We start from the raw sequence: 6,207 nt of genomic DNA, 5'->3' as shown, positions 1-6,207 counted from the left end.
AAAAATCATCCTCCACCAAGTGTAATATTAGGTTGTCCTACATCAGAATACCTATCATGCAATATAGTCAGCCATCATCCAAATCAATCCATTAAAATGTTTAATAACTCCAGATCAGGTCTGAACAATTCCCATGTATATTCCAGGTAGAATTGGCTTTCTGCTAGTAGCAAATGGGTTTTGCTCTACCAATGACAGAAGCTGGTTAAAACTAGCAGAGACTACTAAAAGTATTTAAAATGTTTCATTAATTAATAATACTTATAAATTTAATAGTTTAAATATATAAAAATAGCATTTTAATATAGGTATTAATAACAAAATAATTATTGCTGAAATCAGCACGTACTTCTGACAGAGGAAAAAGTAAGTATATTCAATTTTATCTGCTTATATCATTGTATTTTCACAAAATTATGTGCTTAAAATAAAAGAGGGGAAAGAGCCTCTTTCTTTTTAGGCAGATAAACCCTTGCATACGTTACTAAATAAATGGACATATAAAAATAATAAATAAAAATCTAGAAAATATTACAAATCAATTCCGCTTCTAAATGTATAAAGATATGCTATTACTAAAGCCAATAAATCAAGACTCATAAATCATCACCTATTTATACTATACATATGTTATTGGGAAGAGGAACATAATTTGTTTGTCTATTCAAAAATATAGGTGTATTTTTGAAAACATGCTCATTGGAAGATCATGCATTGTATGTGCATATTTCAGACCTTTTACCACATCAAGTTTTTTCTAATACAGTATGTTAATAATATAATCAAAAACAATTGTGCATGTGACTAATAATTACTCTTTAGTTATAACAGCCTTGATAAGAAGCGGGAATGGATGGATTTTAGCCTTGAGAAGAACAGATGGTTAATGAACCAATTTATTTGTGTAATTATGGCAAAGCCTTGAGGGCTATCTGCCTAAGGAGAGGGATGCCTTTGTGGATGAATTTCTAAGGGAAACTGGCTTGCATACACACTTCACATGGGGAAAACCACGGAAATGCCCATAAAGTCAGCCCGTTCGCAGGATTTGAACCTTGGACCAAACTACCAGTGTTCAGCGACTTTACTGCTCAGTCGCTGATAGGCCCCAATTTATTTAAGGTCTACAGTACATACTTATTTCCCATACATATAAAAAAGCAATATAGTTTATTTTATTTAATACAATTTTGTAAGCAATTTATTTAAAATGAACAACATAATTGAAACTACTATTTACATACAACACATAATGAAAATTAATACATAGAACTCACATTGTACAGAATATGTACTACATATATATATAGAGAGAGAGAGAGAGAAATAAATTTGAAATGCAACTTTCTGGTGACTGCAAGATAGAGTCTTTTACAACATTTAGTCGCATAACGGAATATTCAAAATAGTAAGCATATTAAATGTTTGGCAATGAAAAACACAGAGAATTTTACTAGCTGAAGAAACGAACTATAAGCATATGTGAAAGACAAACTACAGCACATAAGCAAGTCTGTTTGCTGACAAGCTAAATCACATCGATTCCCAATTTTCACCAAGGCTACTATAACTGACATGAACCCTAATAACTTTAATAATCATAAAAACAATTTTACAATGATTCAAATCATATCACCAAAATGACACATAATTCAAAACATCTTAAATTTCTTTTATTTATATTTTCAAACCTACAGTTAAATCTAAATCTTAATAAGAAATTACATAATAAGAGTGCATTTACAAATTATTTTTTTAAATATTCATCCCAAGGAGAATATTCTCCAGGTTCAAGTTCACGACCATATAACTTGCTTCTATTACTAATATCTGACATTCGTCGTTTTTCAGAATCATCTATTAATTTCCCAGCATAAAATGCAGCAGGAAACGCAATTGCCAATTTCCAAAACCTTTGAATATATTTCAGCATTTGTAGTTTTTATGTCCTGTAAAATAAATAAAGAAATAAATAAATATGTTTCAAAAAGAAAATCTCTGGAAACTATTATTTTAAAAAAGTTTAATGAAAAAATCCGGTACTTTCTTGCTATTCACACCCCTCCCTCCTGAAAAGTTGTCAACTGTTGGCAACTTATTTTCAATAAACTAAGGCATGAAAACATTTTAAAAAATAGCAGCACACTAAAAATAACATAAAACAGCAACCAACTTGCAAAATTAAAAATGCAAGAAATACCCATTATAAATTAACTTTTTGAGGGGGTGCTGTTCTCTCTCTGTATACAATTTAAAAAAGTCAAAAAATTGTAGAATCTCAACATCATATATAACTTTGCCATGGGTACACTGTCATTCTTTGTATATAGCAAGTTGTTTTCACTTAAAACAAAAAAGTCAGAGAATTGCACAAATTAGGTGTTGTACCCTCTGTTGTTTTCCATGTGTGCAGCCATCTGTTTACACTTCGAAAAAAATCAGATAACAAATTTTTAGTCTACAAAATACAACTTCACGGAATTTGAAATTTTTTGTTGGTTACTGTTAGGCAAAACTAAAGAAATCCAATGCTTCCCCCCCCCAATCAGCCAGCAAACTCCACAGTCTTATTATGGTTCCTTAGAGGAAAAATAAAGTTCATTCAGTATAACAAAAACAAAAATCAATCTTCATTGAAGGAGAATTCCCTTCATCTGCTGCATGCATAAACATTCATCTGTTACCACATAAATACATTTTAATGACACAGCGAGTTGCCTGATGAATACTTTTCAAAAGGATGTCGATAATCAAAAGTATAGTTTGACCGCCTCATCCACGACTACGAGCGCAAACATGCATGCGCCATTCAGACCGAATTATTCTCAAAATAGGGTGGAAGGATGGGGACTTTCTTTTCCTCCAGCTCTTTCCGGAGAAGAGAAGACCTTTCATGTCGCAACAAGTAATATGCTCCCTTTGGGCGAGTCTATGTGTTTGGGGTGAATGCCAACCAGGGTTGCGCTTGATACGTTCGAACTATACCAACTTTTGTTTCCATACCTGATAGATACCATGAAATAATTTTCTAAAATTTACTAATATACCTGAAAACCCCTCACAGCAAGCTTACTTTTCGTTCTTAAATTTTTCTAGTTCATTTAATAATAATTGAGACATATATCAGGCAGATCATGCATTCTTTCAAAAGCTATAAATATTAAAGTAAAAAAAAAAAATCAAAGGATTAAAAACATTATTCTTGTACTGTAAAAGCATCAAATATTAACACTATTGTTTCGCAGGAGAAAAATTAAATTTTTACATAACACCTTTAAGAAATCTCTTAGGTGAACATATCAATGAAGTAGAAAATACATAACATTTCCATAATAAAAAGTGTGTAATATTTAGTACCAAATTGGTTTATCTATAGGTTGGAATTACTGTCATTCAGTCAGACAACAGCGATATCAAAATCACAGAATTTGCAAACAGAATATGTTTTTTTATTGCTGTTTTTGTTATCTTATCAATGATCGCATAACCTAAGCAAAACATTTAAGGTTTACCAAGAGTTCTCAACCTTTTTTACTCCATGCAGCTTTTTTACCACTGCCAGAAGTTCATTATCACCCTTTCTCAAAATTGAAAAATACATATATTTATTTAGATTATTTTCAAAGTTTTATATTAATTAATAGACAAAAAGTATAGAAAATGCTGATAAATACCAATTTTTTTATATTGATAAAGTAAAACTAAATATTGAACAGTGAAATAACGGGTTGACTGCATTCCCTATTGAAACTATAAAATTCTCCCTGGTTGAGAACCCCTGCTGCATTTCAGTACCAGCTACTATTAAACTTATTGGTTAATACACTCAGATGCTTATTAATTCAAAGTTCTAGAAACCAAAACAAATGCATACTAATAAACAGAAAAACTGCCATTTATTGAACTCATCTCTACTAGTTACTAAACTCAGATTGGCAAAAGACTGATATTTCAGAGCCAGAATATTTTACTTGTACCTACGAAAGCTTTTTGTAGTTCACCCATTTAACATATTGTGGACTGTGAGTTTGTCATTCAGGTATGTAGTGCTCCAATATAATCGTTTTGACCAACAATTTCCAATGTCCAGTCCCTGTACATGTGAGATACTACTTTGAATGTTCTTTCTCTGCAATGTAGAGAGGCAGAACTTCCTTATCATAAGGTTAACGTAAAACAATTCCCTTAAGCCGGGATTCCCAACCAGGGAAGAATTCCTCTGGGAAGTTCAAAATTTCTGGGAGAACACAATTAGCCTTTTATTTACCTGTTAAGTTTTTAATTTACATGTATAAAAAAATACCTTTATTCAAGTTTTGTTACTTAATAAGGGCTTTTATATTTTTTCTTATTTCATTTATAAAACATACTAAAAGATAATCTAAATAAATGAATACGTATTTTTTATGTTTTGGAAAGGAAGGTGAGGAATGATTGTCTAGCAGTGGTGCAAGGAGTGAATGGGGCAAAAAAGTTTGAGAGCCACTGCTCTAGAGCCAATATGCAAATGAGTGAGAACTCCTTTTCGAATACCAGCTGATTAGAAGTGAAAATACAACTTCGGTATCCTATCTCTAAAATTTTCCGTATTAAAAATCCCTCTGGGATAGACACATTATGTTCCCAGTGAGTTATAAAAAAACTCATGAAATGCTTCAAAGCATTGCCATGCATTTTAAATTTGGAGTGTGAATGGAAAAGAAGTTATGAAGAAAATGTAAGGAAAGCACTGATAATGCTTGTAATCATGAAGGGGTCTCTCTGCTGGCTACAAACATAAATTCTGAAATTAGAATAAATCACTAGAAAATATTTTAAAATTTGTTCTTTGCTTAACATTCTTTGTTAATGTTGAAATTTCAAGCAAAAATAATTAAGCCTGAAAGAAAAAGATAAACTGTTAATCAATTTTAATGTTTATGGTAATCACAGCCAGAGAAAAACTACATTTATACTACAAATTTTCCAAAAAGCTTTGCATAATTTACTTAAATAAAGATTTATAATTAATAAAGAACTAATAAAAATGACAATGTCTCAAAGAAAATCGCCAGACATTGAAACTGCTTTTCTAAAATGGTTTCAAGCTATAAAGGTGAAAATGTTTCTATTTCCAGAGCTTTTTTCACTAATTTGCTAACTGTTAGGCTTTCCTAACAGTTTCCTAATTTTACATCAACTAATCTTCGGCTCTTTGAAACATATGTCCAAAAAAGGGAAACCCAACACTGTACATCAGAAATTGCATGGTGAGAAGGAATAAGTGGATCATTATGCAGCTGATAACTGGATAAAAGACGTTTTACTTGGGCTGAAAATGAATACAAGCCACATGAAATTTGTAATGTAGATGAAATTGGACTACATTAGAGAACATCATCAGAATACACATTAATATTTAAAAGTAAAACAATTGGGCGGTAACCTTCCCCAGGGAATTTTGACATACATGTCCCAAGTTATAGTATATATGTACAGCAACTGGTGGCTTGGAACAGTTTCTTGTTGGTTGCAGGGATAGGAATTCTAGTGCTTGAGGCTTGAAGACACCCTGGACAATGCACTCTTTTCTTGGATCTTGCCAATAGGTAGGGGGAAATTATCCATATTTTGAACTCCCAAAGGCAGTTTGCAAATTTAGTTTCTTCCAGGAAATATTTTGTTGAAGGGGGGGGAATAATTTGTTACTTCGATTCTCACACAATAGCATTTTATGATCTTCCTTCAGTTTTTTCTGTTACAAATACTGTTATTAGTTTAATTAAATAGGAATTCAGGTCCATCGATACAAGAGTCTTCAAACAGTAAAGAAACGTGAGTAATTTAAACCAAAAACAAGAGCAAGAGAAATCCAGGTACAGGATAAATCTTTTAGTAGTAGGTATTCACCAGATGAAGAAATGGGATTATTCATCACCAGGATAAAAATGACTGCAAACACAAGCTGGCTGAAGCTGGACACAATTTAGGGATCTTTTTAAAGGATTTTAGGCAATCTGATGTTTACCTTAGGATAGTACAGCTAATTTATAGGTGGAAGGATGAGGATTTTATGTAGGGGAAAAAGAAAATCACTGAAGATCCAATAAAGAAAGTCAACTTCTTCAGGTACATACTAATTTAGAAAAGAGCAAGAGCAAGGTAAGCATAATTAATATTATTTACACAAATACAGGGGAAAACAGAACTGAGAATAACACTAAATCT

The 6,207-nt window shown here is 31.8% G+C and overlaps 1 long non-coding RNA gene across 4 annotated transcripts in view; it reads right to left on the bottom strand.

The window, feature by feature from the left end:
- Window positions 1–1,651: 1,651 nt before the first annotated feature.
- LOC118182298 (uncharacterized) overlaps window positions 1,652–6,207 on the bottom strand; it is a 29,082-nt gene continuing 24,526 nt past the window's right edge. For all 4 annotated transcript variants that reach the window (XR_004757045.2, XR_015044404.1, XR_015044405.1 and 1 more), the window contains exon 3: window positions 1,652–1,949. This is a non-coding gene — a long non-coding RNA (uncharacterized LOC118182298). The remainder of the gene's footprint in view (window positions 1,950–6,207) is intronic.

The sequence above is a fragment of the Stegodyphus dumicola genome, chromosome 12 (genome assembly GCF_044657685.1).
Source record: "Stegodyphus dumicola isolate Sdum_Otavi_A_Nest chromosome 12, ASM4465768v1".
NCBI lineage: Eukaryota > Metazoa > Arthropoda > Arachnida > Araneae > Eresidae > Stegodyphus > Stegodyphus dumicola.
The sequence above is the reverse complement of the archived record's forward strand: the minus strand, read 5'-3'. Positions and strand labels throughout refer to the sequence as shown.